This window comes from Cornus florida, unplaced genomic scaffold (assembly GCF_030987335.1).
Source record: "Cornus florida cultivar Cherokee Brave unplaced genomic scaffold, ASM3098733v1 CherokeeBrave_3.0.0_Hap2_Chr05, whole genome shotgun sequence".
Lineage (NCBI taxonomy): Eukaryota > Viridiplantae > Streptophyta > Magnoliopsida > Cornales > Cornaceae > Cornus > Cornus florida.
In genome coordinates this window covers 40705602-40725137 of record NW_026775575.1, presented here as the reverse complement: position 1 = coordinate 40725137, position 19536 = coordinate 40705602, and positions in this window count along the sequence as shown.

The following is a 19536-nucleotide window of genomic DNA, read 5'->3' as shown; positions in this document are numbered from 1 at the left end:
AATGTGCAACATGCTCCTCTTGCTCAGTGCTGACCTATTTTGGTAAAACTGCTATAACTTTGTGCCCCGAACTCCGAATGATGATCTGTTTGAAGATTTGGAGAGCTGATTCAGTGATTTAAAAACTTCATGTTTTGATGAAGACCCAATTCTCAAGTCTGGTTGGTCGAAAATGGGGAGAAAGGCAGTACATCAGTGCTGCCAGGCAGTTCTGCGCACCTCTGTTATGAAGATCATAACTCTCTGCTCCGAACTCCGAATGATGAACCATTTGAAGATTTGGAAACCTAATTTAGAGATCTAAATCTTTCATGTTATGATGGAAGTCTAGTTCTTGAGTTTGCTAGGTCGAAAATGGCGACAAAAGTCAGGATCACCGCTGCCAGAAAATCAGAAATGGCATCCTTTTTGTTCAAAATTCCACAAGGCCTCATTTTTGCTTCCTTTTTGCACTTCAACCTGAAAATGCATAAAAACATGCAAATGGAGTTAATCTACATAAAATAATTAATAACTGGACTTTGTTAATGTAATTTAGGGCGCTTGAATATACAATATTCGGCACTTATCACACCCCCAAACTTACATTTTGCTAGTCCCTTAGCAAAACTACAATGAAAAACATAATGAAAAGACAACCATGGGCATGCTACTACAAAAATATCATCCATGGTAAAATGAGATAGATACATAGCTCAAATACAACTTGAAACAGACAAAAACTGGAGATGGGGTCATTGGGAAAACTACCTTGCATATATGAAGAATTGATACAAAAATGGGAAAAACCATTTCAACATGCATGCATCAACATCATAGTCCATATAAATAATTCAATTGTCATCTCTTAAATGGAAATAACTCAAACTCCAGTGAAAGTGAATTGGATTCTCAACATGCGGCTTTTACTTTCTTGTCCAATTCCAAGGCACAAGTTTTCAAATCAATGAATTCCCTTTTACATGAAGTCCCTAAGGCATGATTTTATTTTCAAGACAACTTTTGTTGCTTGTTAACAATTTATTTCAACACATAAGCGAAACATAGAATGGTTGTGCAATGCTAAAGTCCCTTAAGCTTTCTAACCAACCTATGTAGCAAGCGTTAGGCCAACAACTCCCAAACCAGACGGCTTTAGGGTGTTAAGTGTAGAGACACTCCAAAGGACTTAATAGCTCAAGTTGGAAAGGCTACGAACTTCAGCTAACCATGTTTATTACAATTTTTTTTTTTGAATGACCGTGCAATGTTTAAGTCCCTTAAGCTTTCTAGCCAACCCTTGTAGCAAGCGTTAGGCCAACAACTCCCAAACCAGATGGCTTTAGGGTGTTAAGTGTAGAGACACTCCAAAGGGCTTAATAGCTCGAGTTGGAAAGGCTACGAACGTCAACTGGTCATTTTTCAATTTTTTTTTTTTTTTTTTTTTTTTTTTTTTTTTTAAATAACATAAATCATGCCAAAGATATTCATCTATCAGGTCCATCAAATCAGATTAACTAGGCCAAGGTCAAGGTTAATCAGCTGCATGCCTCACAGTTAAGTTTCCAATGTGCATCTGTGCATTATGAAGCTTATAAGAGTGTAAATCCAGCAAGAATCTAATTGAAACATTTATACAGACTAGTTTGAATCTACATGATCATTTCAACTCAAATTTTTCTTTATTTTCAAAAATTTCAATTGCTTCTATACACAAGGTATTAAACATATGTTTCATCTCCGACAAGTGTCAAGTTATACTATCATTGCTTAGCAAAAAGTATGGAACCAAAAATATGCCAAGAATGCTTTGATGCACCCCCAAACTTAAACGACACAGTGTCCTCAATGTGGGACATGGATGCAAGTTAGAGACAAAAAGGACAAAGAGTAAAAAAGGAACAACAATACCCAGGGGGAGGGAACGGCATTTTGAGACAAAAACCCCCAAACTTGAATTGTACTGCGCAACCTGGAGAGCAACATGAAGAACCAAAAGAAACAACCACAAACAACATTAATAGCACAAGCATAAATACAGAAAAAGAATGTAGCGAAAGTTAACAGAACATAAAGAATTTGCATTGTAAAAAGAGTTTACATGATGACAAAAAGAGCTGTACAGGGATCATGTCGACCAGAGCAACCTATACATAGCAAATTCTTACAGTTTAAAAGGAAAACAAAATATACAAGAGAAATAGTTAAAGATGAAACAAAAAGAGAAGGTCCACACTCGCAACAAGCTACTGTCCAGAAGGTAAACGGGCGAGGATGGAATGGAAGAGAGATTGAGTCTTACGCCGTTCAGCGGAAGCCAAATGACGGTCCTCAACAGCGACACGGCGGTCTTCAGCAGCAAGACGACGATCTTCTTCAGCACGTGAAGAAGTCTCACATAGAGTCTGAGTGCACGCGGACAAAGAATGCTCAAAACGATCTAGTTGCTCATGAATACCGGCAATGGAAGCCCGGATGAAAGCCTGGTCCTGGTGAGAGTCGACCGGAGGCTCTACCCTTGCAGCGGCTGCGGCGGTGGAAACCACCTCAGAAGGAGGAGGAGGTGGAGCGTGGATGAACAGGGGGGCAGGAGGCGGAGGGGTACTAGAATGGCTCAGAACATTGATCCACCGGCGCTGGGTAAAAATTTTAATTTTGTCGCCTTTTGGTTCATGGGGAGGAACAATGAAACCCTTGTGCTGAAGGAGCCGAGTAATGAAAAACGGCAAAGGCAATTTTCGATTTTCAACTCGCGGAGCCCGTGTATTATGAGCATCATGCCAAAACTTCATAAATGTGGACCAAATGAGCTCTGGGATGGAGAACCATTGGCCTTGGTCCATGGCATATAAGGCTTGCAAAAGGAGGCCCCGACGCTCGGTGCTATGCACCAAAGGGCAGACATTGTGCTTGAAGATAGTGTCAATGAACCATAGGCGTTCCGGAAGATTGGTTTTGCGGATAAAAGACCGGGGCCGAGTAGGATCGTCAATAGTGCAAATGGCAGCTGCAATCTGCGCCACAGTTAATGTATCCGGCTCCTCATATAAAGGGAGATTCTCACGATTGACAATGTCATCGGGGCACTCAATGGGGCAACCAAAAACCTGAATGATGTCGGTCATAGTGAAAGCATAGGCGGTGCCATCAATGGATGTAGTGAGAGAAATGGGTGGCTCTTCAGGGCATTGGAGATTCTGGTAGAAGAGGCGCACTACACGGGGGAAGGCAACCCTGGCAAGGGGTGCGCAAATGTGTTGCAGACGCCGGTTAGTCAATTCGGCTACAGCCCACGAAGTTGTGGGTAGAATGTCAAAGGCATCCGTGAGCGGAAATGAGAGTTCGTAGTTGAGTTGTTTGCCATCCCAAGGATCACGTGGTCGCTCACGAGTGACAGCACGGGCACCTGAAGAGGGTCGAGGAGGGCGAGAAGGACTGGCACGAGACATTTAGAGAGGTGGACTTGGTTCAGGAATTTCAGCGAACACCTGGCGTGCACCACAAAAAGGAGAAGGTGAAAGTGAGTGGGATGGAGGAGCAAACCCAAAAATTTTGGCAAGAAAACAAGCTTTAGCTACTCCCAAACAAGCAAAAATCTCCATTACATGCAAGCCTATCCTCCATTTATACCAAAAATGTGAAAGAGAATGATAAAGAAGAAACTTACCAAAAAATGGAGAACCAAAGGCCCTGTGTGCGTGGGATAAGTGGTGGTGATGGGTAGGAGGTGGGTGATGGTGCTTGGGTTTGAGAGTTGGGCTTGGTAAGGTGGTGGGTGGTGTTGTTTGAGGTGGTGGGTGTTGGTGGTCGAATGGGGTGGTGGTGAGGGTGGGTGGGGAGTTGGAGCCAAGAGTGAGAGATGAGGGTGGCCTGGGGTGGCTGGGGTGGTTTTTTAAAAGAGAAGTGGCTTGGTTCGAGCACTTGAAGGGTGCTTTCGAGTGCTCGAAATGGGGGCAGTGGCCTCGGCTGGTTTGCATGAGAGAGCCCGGGCAGTGGCGAGCACTCGAAACTTGGGTTCGAGTGCTCTAGAAATCGGCAGAGAGGGTGTTGGGGAGATGGTTGGCATGGTGTGGGGAGTGGAGATGGCTTGAGGGGGTGAGGTTGGTAGGTTGGTTTGTGGGTGGTGGGCATGCATGCATGCATGGTTGATGGGGTTGAGGGTGAGTTGGTGAGGGAGTTTGGTTTTGCATGCATGCATGGAGCTTGCATGCATGCATGGATGTCGTGGGAGTTGAAGGATAGGTGGTGGGGAGCATGCATGGTTTGTATGCTTGGGTAGGGAGGGGTGGGTTGCTGGGTGGAGAGTGGAGAGTGGAGAAGTGGTTGGGGGGGGGTTGGTTGAGGGGCATGCATGCATGGGCGTGCATGCATGCATGCAGAAGGGTTGAGGTTGGTTGCAAGTGGGCTGGAGTTGAGGAGATGGGTTGGTGCATGGTTATGCATGGAGGACGTGGGAACATGGTTGATGGAGGTTGGGTTGCATGGTGGTTGGAGTTGTTTTTCGAGGTGCATGCAAGTTGCATGAAAGTGCAGAGAGAGAGAGATGGTTTTGGGCAGGCATGAGGTGGCTGGTTGGGGTTATTTGGCCGAGAGTGGTTGTGTGTGAGGTTTAGGTGGGTTGTGGGTGGCATGCATGCATGGGGTGTGCATGCATGACGTGTGGGGTTAGTTGGGGTGAGAGAAATGAGAAAGAAAGGTGGTAGTTTTGGGTGAAGATGGTGGGGTTGTGAGGGATGGTTGGTTATGGAGTGGCCGAGTGATGAGGTTGGTTGTGAGGTTGATTTGGTTTTGTTGGGTTTGGATGGTTCAGGCAAGATGCCGAGAGATGGGCATGCTTGATGGGGTGAGAATTTCGAGCACTCGAAATGGGTTCTTCGAGTGCTCGAAGGAGATGCAGTGAGACAGGGAGAGGGAGTGAGGGAGGAAGAGGTATAGAGAACCGAGAGTGGTTGGTGGTTTGTTTGCTGTGATGCATGGTTGGCTAAGTGGTGTGAGGAAGAGGTTTGTGGAAGGATGAGAGTGGAGGGTGGTGTGAGGGAAGATGGGTTTGTATGGTGGATGAGAGAGAATTGGTTTGGTGGTGCAGAGAGGAGATGATGTTGGTTAGGGTGGGAAGGTTGGTTATGCATGTGGAGGTTGAAGGTTGTGGATGGAGGAGTGCCGAGAGGGTGAAGGGTGTTGGATTTTGCATGCATGCATGGTGTTGTGCATGCATGGGGGTATGCTGAGAGGATGAGGGTTGTTGATGGGTTCGGGTGAGGTGTTGGTTGGGCTCGAGCACTCTAAATTGGAGGTGGAGTGCTCGAGCTCTGGGCAGTGAGATTGGCCAAGATGTGGTAGGAATGTCAAGCACTCGAAATGCCAATTCGAGTGCTCGAAATTGGATCAGTAAGCTCGGGGAAATGAGGAGGATTGTGGGATGAAATGGTGAGCACTCGGAATGGGTGCTAGAAGTTTCGAGCACTCTAAATGGGTGCTAGAGCTCTCAAACTGGAGGCAGTGAGCAGGCTATTGACGCATTAAAATGGACTTATGCAACATTGAGATGGAAGGTGTAAAGTGAGGGACATTATGCAACATAGCAACATTATTCAAATTGGATGGAAATCTCAAAAATGAAATTTTCAAGCTTCAAAACATTGCAACCTTATGCAAACTGGATTGAATTTGCAAAAATGAAATTTTCATGCATAGAGAATTTTTGAAAATTTGTATGTCAGTCCTAAATTCAAGCCATGCATGGAAAATTTGAAACTTTGCACATTATTCCAATCCAATGCATGGATGGATTTTTAGAAAAATTTTGAAAACTTTTCAACTTCTTTCCAATGCATGGGAAATTCGCAAACTTTTGAACTTCAATCCATTCTAATGCAAGGAGGGAAAAATTGAAATTGCATATCATCTTAAATGCATGGAAATTATTTTTTATTTTTTTATTATTTTTTTTAAAAAAAAAAAAAAAACTTTGCAATATCTAATGCATGGAAAAAAAAAAATGCCAACTTTCAGAACATCACACAAAGCATGGGTGGATGTAAGAAAATTTTCAAACCTTTGTAACATCACACAATGCATGAATGAAATTTCTGGAGAAAATTTTTAAACTTGCAAATCTATTCCATTCCAATGGATGGGAAATTGTGAAAGTTTTGTTTTGAAACCTTGCAATTTTTCAACTTTTTAAACATCGCAAATGCATGAAGAATTTTGAGAAAATTTTCAAACTTTTTAGTAAAAATGAGAAAATATGCACATGAGTCGCATTTGAAAAATCAAATGAAATTGCTAGAAAGCGATGGAGACTTCCGGGAATGAAAATTAGAGTTGAGAAGGTCTAAGAAAAATCAAATTGTTGGCTTTTCTAAACCGTTTCCCCGAAATTTTTTTTTTTTTAAGGCACGAGCAATTTCAAAGAGAAGGAAGCTTGGAACATCGAAAGAATTTATTCCCTTGCTTTGCTAAATTTAATGTCGATAGCTAGACCAAGCTAGAGCAGGCACTAATCCTCATAAATTGGATCCGTCAAGAGGACTTCCTCAACGTTTCAGGTTAGAATTGTGCCGTCAATGCAAGGCTTAAGCCTTTGGCCATTTACCTTGAAGAGTGATCCACTTGCAGGATCATGAAGTTCGATTGCTCCATGAGGAAAGACGGTAGTGACAATGTATGGACCATCCCATCTTGACCGGAGTTTACCGGGAAAGAGTTTCAAGCGGGAATTGAAAAGCCAGACCTTTTGTCCCGGGGCAAAAGACTTTTTGACGATGTGTTTGTCATGAAAAGCTTTAGTCTTTGCCTTGTAAATTTTTGCGTTTTCATACGCGTCATTACGCAATTCCTCAAGTTCATTTAATTGCAACGCACGATTAGAGCCGGCTTGTTTGAGATCAAAATTGAACCTTTTTATGGCCCAATAAGCACGGTGCTCTAATTCTACTGGGAGATGACATGCTTTGCCAAAGACAAGTCGATATGGTGACATGCCAATGGGTGTCTTATAAGCTGTCCGGTAAGCCCAAAGTGCATCGTTTAGCCTTAATGACCAATCTTTGCGGTCCGGTCTAACCGTTTTTTCTAAAATGTGCTTAATCTCCCGGTTAGAAATCTCTACTTGACCACTCGTTTGAGGGTGGTAAGGTGTAGCAACCTTATGAATGACTGAATACTTAGCAAGGACGGATTTGAGATAACGATTTCGGAAATGAGATCCGCCATCACTAATGATTGCTCGGGGCGTACCCAAACGACTAAAGATGTGAGATTGAATGAAATGGATCACGACTTTATGATCATCGGTTTTGGTAGCCGCGGCTTCAACCCATTTAGACACATAATCCACCGCTACAAGGATGTACTTATAGCCAAAAGAAGATGGAAATGGTCCCATGAAGTCAATCCCCCACACATCAAAAATTTCAACAATTAAAATGTTGGTGAGGGGCATCATGTCTCTTCGGGACATGGATCCAAGTTTTTGACATCGTTCACACGATTTGCAAAAATTGTATGCATCCCGGAACAAGGTAGGCCAAAAGAATCCGCTTTGAAGGATTTTGTTAGCGGTCTTTTTGGCACTGAAATGGCCTCCACAAGCAAGAGTATGGCAAAAATTTAAAATGCTTGTGGCCTCGGTTTCAGGAATACATCGCCGGATGATTTGGTCCGGGCAATACTTGAATAGTTCCGGATCTTCCCAAAAGAAATGCTTGACTTGAGAGAAAAACCGGTCCCTCTCTTGTTTGGACCAATGAGCTGGAATTTTGCCAACCGCAAGATAATTGACAATGTCCGCAAACCATGGAAGAGTAGAATGTGAAACTTGAAGAAGTTGCTCATCCGGAAAGGAATCACGGATGGCTGCAAATTCTGAAGATTTCTCAATAAGTAAGTGAGAGAGATGATCGGCGACAACATTGTCGGTCCCTTTTTTGTCCCGGATGTCAATGTTAAACTCTTGAAGTAAGAGGATCCATCGAATTAAGAGGGGTTTTGTCTCTTTTTTCGCTAACAAATGCCTAAGAGCGGCATGATCTGAAAAGACGATGACCTTGGAGCCAAGCAGATAGGAGCGAAATTTATCCAAGGCGTACACCACAGCTAGCAATTCTTTTTCAGTGGTGGTGTAGTTCAATTGGGCATCGCAGAGAGTTTTGCTAGCATAATAAATGACATGCGGAAGTTTATCCACACGTTGGCCCAAAACCGCCCCTAATGCATAGTCGGATGCATCACACATGATCTCAAAGGGAAGAGACCAATTAGGGGGTTTCATGATTGGGGCGGAAGAGAGGAGAATGCGAAGTTTGATGAAAGCTTCCATGCAAGCGTCATCAAAATTGAACGGAATATCCTTGGCTAAGAGATTACACAAGGGCCGTGAGATTTTGCTAAAATCTTTGATGAAGCGACGATAGAATCCGGCATGGCCAAGAAAAGAACGGATTTGACGGACGAAATTCGGAGGAGGAAGATTAGAGATTAACTCAACTTTGGCCTTGTCTACCTCGATTCCCCGCTGAGAAATGACATGTCCTAAAATAATGCCTTCTTGGACCATAAAGTGGCTTTTCTCCTAACTTAGAATGAGATTCGTCTCTTTGCATCTTTGGAGCACAAGAGATAAATTTTTGAGACACGAGTCAAAGGAGGAGCCAAATACGGAAAAATCATCCATGAAAACTTCCAAGAACCTTTCAACCATATCGGAGAATATGGACATCATGCACCTTTGGAACGTTGCCGGTGCATTGCATAGACCAAAAGGCATGCGTCGATAGGCAAAAGTACCAAAGGGACATGTGAATGTTGTTTTCTCTTGATCTTGGGGGGCGATGGCCACTTGGTTATAGCCGGAATAACCATCAAGAAAACAATAGAAGCTTTGGCCGGCTAACCTTTCTAGGATTTGATCAATAAATGGAAGTGGAAAATGATCCTTCCTAGTTGATGAGTTGAGTTTACGATAGTCAATGCACACACGCCACCCGGTGGTGGTTCGTTGTGGCACGAGCTCGCCCGCTGAATTTTCAACAACGGTGAGCCCGGATTTCTTGGGGACAACTTGTGTGGGGCTCACCCACTTGCTATCAGAGATAGGATAGATGATTCCCGCATCTAGCAATTTGATCACCTCTTTCATGACCACTTCCTTCATGTTTGGATTTAACCGGCGCTGGACCTCTCTCGTAAGCTTTGCGTCATCCTCCATATGAATGCGGTGCATACAAATGGAGGGGTCAATTCCTTTCAAATCCGCCACTGTCCAACCAATAGCTTCTTTATGCTCTTGGAGCACCGCTAAAAGGTTGGTCTCTTGGTCTTTTTGAAGGTCCGAGGCAATAATGACCGGAAGGGTTTGCTTTGGACCAAGGAATACATACTTGAGATGGGCCGGGAGCGGCTTAAGCTCAAGTTGTGGCGGAGATAACAATGATGGGACCGGAGGAGTGGTGGAAAGTTGGGGAAGTGGGTCTTTTGGAATTTTCCAAGGAGGTACATCCATGATAGCATTAATATCAAGCAAGGAATTGACTTCTTGAATGGCTTGATCAACATCAAAGTTTGAGAAGTCAAAATGGGACATGCAAGTTTGAAGGGGATCTTTGCTTAGGATGAAGGGGAGAGATTCTTCGACCACTTCATCAATGACATCCACAAGAAAACAATCATCCTCATTGGAGGGATGTTGAGTTGCATGAAAGATGTGGAGTTTGACTTGCATGTTTCCAAAAGCAATGTCCATCACCCCGGTTCGGCAATTAATTGATGTATTAGCCGTGGCTAAAAATGGCCTACCAAGGATCACGGGAATGTGCTTTTTTGGGTCATGGACTGGTTCCGTATCAAGAACCACAAAATCTACCGGGAAGTAGAATTTGTCCACTTTGATGATAACGTCCTCAAGAATACCTCGTGGATGCTTGACCGATCTATCGGCAAGTTGCAAAACCACGGAAGTCGGCTTAAGATCTCCCAAACCAAGTTGTAGGTAGACCGAGTATGGAATTAAATTCACACTAGCTCCTAAGTCAAGGAGGGCCCTCTCGATTTTGCTGTCACCAATGACGCACGAGATTGTGGGGGCACCCGGATCCTTATACTTCGGGGGAGTGCTGTGCTGAATGATAGCACTAACATTTTCTGTCAACCTCACTTTTTTTGGCAAATGATTTCTAGAAGTGCGCTTTTGAGTGCACAAATCTTTGAGAAATTTTGCATAGGGACGGATTTGCTTGATAGCATCCAAGAGGGGCAAGTTAATCTTCACTTGCTTGAAAACTTCCCACATGTCTTGAATTTTACAATTCTTGTTCCCAAAATGTGTCGACTCTTGAAGACGTTGAGGAAACAGAGCTTTTGGCTCATAAGTAGTTTCCACATTTGGGGAGACATGTGTGGGATTTCCGTGAATGGTATTTGGACAAGAATTTGGATTAGAAGAGCTTGAATTTGGATTTTTCAACGGAGAAACTTCCTCACTTTTGTCTCCATCGACCTTGTTGTCAACCACTCTACCACTCCGAAGGGTGGTGATAGCTTGAACTTGTTCATGAGTCGGCCCACTCGGAGGAGGGGTTTCGTCAATCACATGCATTCCTCTAGGATTTTCAAAAGGTTGAGAGGGAAGCTTGCCCTTGTCCTTTTGAAGCAATTGATTCACCGAGTTAGCTATTTGGCCCACTTGATTTTCGAGATTAGCTATGGATTGAGTATGAGAGTGAACCATTTGGAGAGTAGGCTGCAAGGATGTCAAGAGTTGCTTGTTGGCATCCATTATTTGCTTATTTAATGATTCCATCATTTGCTTGTTTGCAGCTACTATCTCGTCAGTTGGACACACAAGAGGTTGATTGGAGACATTTGGATTGTAAGGAGGACGGTAGCTTGAAGAGGCCTGGAAAGGTCTACCTTGATATTGAGAAGAGGGCTGATTTTGCCGCCCTTGGTTTTGGAATTGGGAATTCTGTGGGGCTTGTTGCCGCCACGAGAAATTCGGATGATCTCGCCAACCCGGATTGTAGGTGTTGGAATATGGATTGTTCCCGGGCCGCGAGAACATGGCATTAGCTTGCTCTTGGTTGGGACTAGGAAATTGCTCCGGTGTGGGGCAATCTTCTGAGAGATGGAATGGACTAGTACATGAAGCACAAACTGAACTTGCCGAATTTTGAGACAATGAAGGAGGAAGATGTGGTGCCATCAATTGGTAGAATTTATGAGCGATGGCATCCACTTGAGATGATTCCTCCCTTATTGACTTTGGTTAACAAGGGTTGGTGTTGTTTGGAGTGGTTGCGGTCGGAGCCCTACGAGAATTGTGTTGAAGTGAATTTTCGCTCAAATTCTCAAGTAAGGTCCAAGCCTCATCCGCATTCTTGGACATGAACATCCTACCACAAGAAGAATCAACCATGAATCTATGGGTTTCGGTCAAGCCAGCATAGAAAGCTTGTACTAATTGCCATTTTGGGATCAAATGATGAGGACATTTTCGAAGAAGATCTTGTAGCCTTTCCCAAGTCTCGTGGAGTTGTTCTCCATCAACTTGAGAAAAGCTTAGAATGGAACGCCTCATTTGGTTGGTTTTACTCACCGGATAGTACTTCTTAAGAAATTCTTGTTGCAATTGAGCCTAAGAAGTAATAGAGTTGGGAGCGAGGGAGTTTAACCAATATTTTGCCATATCCTTTAGGGAGAATGGGAAAAGATGGAGATGGAGTGCATTGTCCGGAAAACCTCTCAACCGGATGGTCGAACAGATTTCAAGGAACTCATCAAGATGCTTATATGGATCTTCATTATCAAAGCCATGAAATGATGGAAGCATTTAGATGGTACTAGATTTGATCTCATATTGAGCTGCATCGATGTTTGGCATCACTATGCAAGATGGAGAAGCATAGGTGGTAGGGATGAAATGATCTCTAAGAGTCATTGGCTCAATATTAGGAATTTCAGCCCTTTCATTCCCCGGATTTCCTACGTTATCCCCCATTATATTGAATTTAGTTTCAAGGTCCCTTATAAGAGTGGGTTCCCTAAGGTTCCGTCTAAGAGTTCTTTCAAGAGAGTTAATATCAATGGGAGAATCGATTGTGGGTATGGAAAGTGACCTACGACCGAACATCAACAACAAAGCATATACTCAACAAAGCAATTCATCAACCACAACTCCACATACGATGTTCCCTTTCTCCTCAATTATCAAGACAGAAAATGTAAATGGCCACGACAAGGACCGATGCTTGAACACAAAATATAAACAAGATAAGAGCCTCGACAAGGGCTTCACAACTAAATTAAACACATACACAATATTCACAATGCGAAACTAGGAGTCAAGAGACTTACCTGGGGTCCTCTAGACTTACAATTTGCTAGCAATCCCACGACGAGCTCCGAGTCCCTAGAATCTTACAACACGAAGATGATCAAAACATACAAGGAATATTCACAAGACACAATATTCACAATCAAACTAAAATTAACCCTAGAACTTTGGTCGCTAAACCGTTTGCAGTCCCCGGCAACGGCGCCAAAAATTGATCGGTTGATCAACTAAACATCAACCTTCGCAATAGCACGAATCATTGTAAAATAGGGCTATTGGTCGGGTAAGTCGAACCACTGGGACTGCGCTAGTCTAAGGCAACCTAAATGTCTAGAATCGTTCTTAGAATGATGAAGGGGAAATAAGGAGTTGTTTGTTTGTCACTAAATTGAATATGTGAAGTGCATGAAATAGAAACTTGCAATAATTGAAGCGAGATAAGATACGAGTAAGAAAAACTAAGGAAGTGAATCCGTCTCCATCCCTATACATATGCTAGGCTAAATTTAAATTCGGGAAATCAACATAAACGATGGTCATGATACATAACAACCCTTGGTTGCTATAATATCCTCAAGAGGGTCATTGAATCAAAAACAAGAATAATCCATCAAAGAAATACATGCTTAAACTACCTAAACTAGGGTGTAGTCTTCAACATGCTCCCTAAGCCAAAGATTATCAAGCCCTTAATTGAATGATAAAAGCACATAAAGTTAGGAATCAAGAATAGACCATCCAAGGAGGAACCTAAGCAATGGACTATCAAATTTCTCTAACTTCATGCCATTAAGACTATTCCATGATCTCACTACCATTGTCACCATGAGAGTGCAAGCACTATGATTAAAAGAATAAACCATCTAAGATAGATAATTAATTCAACAATAATCATTAAAATACATGAAGATCCATTACAAGAAGCAAAATGCTCTAGACCATGAAAAGACCATAGGTTATACATTGAAATCCCAAAATAAAATCTACACTAGAACATGCTTACAAGGGAGGGACTTCATCACCTCCCTAGAAGAAGAGTTAGTTACCCATTGGAGCCTTAGAATGAAGAAGAAGCTTGAAGACCTCCTCCATTTTCGTGCTCCCTTCTTCAAGCTTGGAGAACTCTCTTTCTTGCTCCCTTCTCTCTCCTCTAATCTTGTAGAAATGAAGCTCCTTAATGTGTGGCCCTTGGGTAGCTTTTTATGCTCCAACAACACCCTCTCTCCTCCAAGGAACACCTCCAACCACTTCATAAAGAAGGAAGATGGCATTGAGGAAACCAATGTGCAAGTGGGCTGAAATGAGCCATTTCCGAAGGGCATTCTGCCTGATTTTCGAGCACTCGCTTGGTGATCTCGAGCACTCTAACTTAGTGCAATGTGCAACATGCTCCTCTTGCTCAGCGCTGACCTATTTTGATAAAACTGCTATAAATTTGTGCCCCAAACTCCGAATGATGATCTGTTTGAAGATTTGGAGAGCTGATTCAGTGCTTTAAAAACTTCATGTTTTGATGAAGACCCAATTCTCAAGTCTGGTTGGTCGAAAATGGGGAGAAAGTCAGTACATCAGTGCTGCCAGGCAGTTCTGTGCACCTCTGTTATGAAGATCATAACTCTCTGTTCTGAACTCTGAATGATGAACCACTTGAAGATTTGGAAAGCTGATTTAGAGATCTAAATCTTTCATGTTATGATGGAAGTCTAGTTCTTGAGTTTGCTAGGTCGAAAATGGCGACAAAAGTCAGGATCACCGCTGCCAGAAAATCAGAAATGGCATCCTTTTTGTTCAAAATTCCACAAGGCCTCATTTTTGCTTCCTTTTTGCACTTCAACCTGAAAATGCATAAAAACATGCAAATGGAGTTAATCTACATAAAATAATTAATAACTGGACTTTGTTAATGTAATTTAGGGCGCTTGAATATACAATATTCGGCGCTTATCAGGGGGGTGAGATATTTCATATTTCATCTTCTCCCCTCTTCAAGCATGACCTGGAGCTCCCATGGCAACCCAAGTGGTGCTGCCATCTTCTCTCTCCTCTTTTGGTTCACTTTTCCTTGATGGAAAGTCTTCGGCCTTAACGTTCGTTGTTCCCCTCACCGTGCTCTACCTTTCTCCCTTATTAGAATTCAGTTTTGACCATTTCTTGAGTTTGGTTTTGAGGTCAAGTTATGATTTTGATACGGCTTTCATTGGGGTTATGTTCACGGCGTTGTCCTCTACCAAACCTAGTAGTTTCGTCGGATTCGAAGCGGTTCCATTTTTATGGCTTTTGAGATTTTCATCTCAAATTGAGGTAGGGAATGTTTTAGGTTTTTGTGTGTTGTATTGAGTGTTTAGCATGATTATACAACTTATATATATGCCTTGTATCAAATCTTGAAAGTTATTAATTTTTATTTCTTTGTATAAGATTTAAAATTCATGATGATATATAACTTTGATTTGAATTGTGGCATGCTAGAAGATCTAGTTTTAATATGTTTGTTAACATATATTAAATTGGGATTAATTAAATAAGAATTACTCTTTTTAATTAATATTTATCTTTTGTGAAAGATTAAAGTGCATGGCCGTACCTTGCATGAAATTAAGTTGTAGTATGCTTCTAAATTAGGTTTTGGCATATTGTTTAACATACTTTAATTTGAGAGTATTTGGACAAGTATGAAAATCTAGAGATTTTAATTAAAATAATTAATTAAAATCTAATTAAAGGTTCCGTTGGCCTAATTGAGTGTTTAGCTTGATATTTATGATAACTATGACTTATGTACTAGCATATGTTAATTTGGGACCATTTAGAGTTGTTTTAGAATTGAGAGATTTAATTATCATGATGTAATTAAATTCTAACTTGTTGCACCGTTGATTGAATAATGTAATTGACATTGATAATATGTTTAAGGCATAATTTTAGGCTTATAATGGAATTATGAGTTTATGTTCCAATATTGAATTATATTATTATAGCATGTAACGAATCGCACACTGAAGATTCGACATGTGATGTTATTATAGCGCGTAACGAATCGCGCTCTGAAGATTCGACATTGTCATTCTATAGTTGTTGTGGATTTAGAGCATGTGTTGTGTGGTTATAACCTACTTGTGCATGAAGGTAGTTTCGTCTACTGTTTAATACGTATATAAGTTGTTAACTTATTTATTTTGGAGTTACTTGGGGCATTGTTAAGCTGTGATGGCTAGGGTTTGGCTCTAGTACGGGGACAAGAGTCCTCTAAGTCAAAAGTTCGCACATTGGGTAGGCTGCCTGGGGGTTAGTAGCTCCAAATTTGCCTTGTCTCGGCGAAAATCCGAGCTGTGATGTCCAAGTCTTGCACTATTTGATTTCGCATTCAATTCCAAGTTGACAACTAATGTTTAATTGTGACTTGTGGTTTTTGTAATTAGCGATTTGATGTTGTTAAGTACATCCATACTAAATTGATATATTTAGTTGATTTCACACTTTTAGATTGCTAGTTGATAACCTAGAGAATCTATGTCTTGATGTGTGGTATTAGATATTCTAATTATGCTAAATTGTTATATTTAGTTGATGTTGCATTTTAGACTTCAAGTTGATAACCTTGAGAACCACTATGTTGTTGCTTTGTGTAAGCATGACCCTATGTTGTTAAAATTGCATGAATGAGGTGATTGATGCTAGAAATGATCTTATGTAGCTAGGATGCTCCCTGAGTCTCACCTTAACATAGACGTTAGGTGGAATAAACCATAATAATTAAATCATGCAACTTGTAAAACTTTAGGTCGATGCATGCTCATTTCCTACGAGTAGCTTTATGTTACTCACCTCTACGATACTGGGGCATATTTCAGGTACGTGATACAAGATTGGAGATTACAATTGCTTGGGTGATTTGCTGAGTTGAGCTTCTTTAGAAACATTCTTGTTCACATGCAAGTGTTAGCATGTTCATGATTTGTCTATGAAATATAATTTTTCTAACTTGGAGGTTTGACATGTCAAATGTTGTAAATGTATTGTAATGAGGCCATAGGCCATTGTAGCACATCTATTTTATCATATTACATACACTTGCATGCTCACTTTGGCAAACAATACCTTCCTTGATGAAACAAAAACTTTAAGTAGCATCCTTAGGGAGTTTTACCCTATTTTGTTCCAGGGGCATTTCGGTTATTTCACAATGCATTTTTTTTCCTTTTTCCTCACGTGTCACATAGAAAACTCAATTTTGAGGGGGGTTTTTTTATGTATTTTTCTAGAAAACATCATCTTAGTCCTCAAAAATCAATATTTTTCCAAAACATCCTTGCTGTCCAAAAAATCCTTGCTGCCAGGTTTTGCAAATTTTTTGTATAAATGTAGTTGGTACTATTCATCGACTTTTTTTAAAAATTGTCACGACTGATCCGAAACTTCCGGAGGTCTTGTGGGTGCATTTTAAGATTGCATTTTCAATTTAGGCAATTTAAAAACCTGCCGAAGCCCTATTTCCAAAACTTGGGCAGTAGCTCGGATTAGTTTTTTTCCTCTTGACCTGATTTTCTTGGGGGCATTCTGGACATTTTACAATGCATTTTTTTTTGTTTCCATTTATGATCGGAGTAGGAAACTTGATTTTAGGGGGGGTTTCTTCTTTGAGTTTTTCCAAAAAAGTTCGTTTAGATGCCCGTTTTTACTCTTAGTTGCAGCAGTGGTGGGTTGTCCTCGTCGGGCCGCCACGACATCATTTTTGTTTTTGACCTTTCTCCCCCGTCTGGACTCCAAATTGAGTAAACTTTTTTTTGAACTTAACTAATTTGTCATTTTCTTTCCAGCGGTGTGCTCGATAGCACCTGAATCCACTTTTTACAAAATAACTATTTTGCCCCTAGGTTTTTTTTTGTCCGTTTTTGAAACGACACTTTTGCATTTGTTTCCTTTGGGTTCCGTGACCTCAATGAGGGTCACATTGGTGTCTTAGAGACACATTGTATCTCTAAAGACCATTGTTTCACCTTTCACTTCCGCATTTCGGATCCATTATCGGGTCATCTTTTGGTCATCACTGACGCACCAAGTTTACAAAACTTGGGCCGTCACATCCTTAGTTATTCTTGGTAGCAAACCCTAGAAGAATGAAGAAATTTTCCCAAAATACAATATTTCTCTCTCGAATCTCTAGCCAATTTCCTCTCTAACTCTCTTCTTTTTTTGCTAAAATTAGCCAAATTCCTTATATAGGTAGCTCAAATGTCACACCTAATGGTCAGACCTCGTGCACTAGGACCTCCAAATGATTGTACCACGAGCACACTTTCAATTCAGCTTGAAATCTATTTTGCACACAATTTGAGGTAGTTCAATCGATCACATGGTTGCTCTGACCGATCAAAGTAAGGCGGAACATTTATTTGGATAAGGACAAAGACTGAGATATTTTTTGGAACATGACAAAAGATGGTAGGTGAAGATAAGATCAAAATGTTCGATCAATCGAAATAAAGGTTGGATCGATTGAATAGGAAATTTTCCTAAGGATAGGGACAAAGGGTTCGATCCATCATGGTATGGTTGGAACGATCGGAGTGCGATCGATCATGGCTCGGTTCGATCGATCAGAGAAGGCTTTTTCTTCACTTTACTTCCACTTTGCTCCTTTCTTCCACTAGGCTTGAGATTGTTTCTTTAATACTCTAATTTAGCTAAATTAACTTATTTTGGGGATAAGTACCTGAATAGGGAAATAACATGAAATTAGATTAAAACGATAAAATAAGATAGAATAAGGACCTAGAATATTCCAGATTAAGGGGTTTAAATGCGCACTTTTCAGCGCTTATCACACCCCGAACTTAAATATTGCTAGTCCCAAGCAATGAACTACAAAGAAAAATAAGAAAACAACAACTATACAAAAATAAACTAGAAAGCAATAAAAAGATAACGCCACTTTCATAGGAAATACGGTTGCATTTAGCATATGCAACAAGCATTTTAAACCCCTAGGTTACCCCTAGTGGACGAGAGGGTTTCCAGAAATGATACTCACAAATATTAAGCTCTTTCTCACTTAAGAGGTACCAATATTCCAAACAAGTATTGGGAGGAAACTACCTCAAGTATGCAATTTTTCAACTATTTCCAAACAATCTCCCAAAATTTCTATATCAAGCAAGCAAGTACAGTCCTTCACACATCAAGACAATGATTATGCAAATTGAAACAACTCTAAAATCCTTTTTAAGTGAACCGGTATCAAATATATTACTATCTAAGTCAACTAAAGAAATGATCACATCCGGCTTCAAGCTAGCACAGGAATCTAGTACCGATCATCAAGACAAATAATGAACCTTTTATTAAAGCTTTATTCAGCTAGGTGCGCTTATTCTTTTCACTCAATTTATTTACTTATTTTTATTTCTAACTAACCTTAAGGATCAAAGATTGAAGCATGGTGTATTGTAGTGATCTATTAAGCTCTCTAGCGATCCATTAGGTCGAGCATTAGGTCAATGATTCTCAAACTGGGTGGCTTTAGGGCATTAGGTGTTAAAACACCCCTAAGGACTTACAAGCTTAAATCAAATTGGCTATAAATCAAAACAACCTCCACCTAATCATTTCCCACTTCTCACCTTTTAGGAGAAGTCCTCGCCCTTTTTTTTTTTTTTTTTTTTTTTTTTTTTTTTTTTTTTTTTTTTTTTTTAAAAAAAACTTAAAGTTTGGGCCCTCCACCTTTCAGCGCGAGAAATTCAGTGCTTGATGAGGCTAGAATCCCAGCTACTTAGTGAAAAGGGTTTGTTATCCACCTTTATCAAGAATGAAAGCTTTCAATGCACTACTAGCTCAATTGGGATATAATCAAATCAATAGTTAACAAAGCATGTACCCCACAAATGAAAGCTAGTGTACCCCTGTGCTAGTGTAAAATCCTAGAGTGAATCTCAAAGCAATCACAAAATCAAAATGATGTGGACCACAAATGCAAGTAAGATATCAATCTTTCAAAAAAATTACCCCTAAATGGCATCCACAAAGCGTACAAGGAGTATTGCACTCCCAAGTCAAGCAATTTTAAAATTTTAAGCAATATAAATCTCAAAAGATCAAAATCATAGCTAATCATGGATCAATCATTGAAAATCCCTTAAATACACAATTCATGTTCAAAATCTTGAATTGAATGCAAAGAACACACATTACCCCCAAACTTAAACGGCACAATGTCCTCAATATGT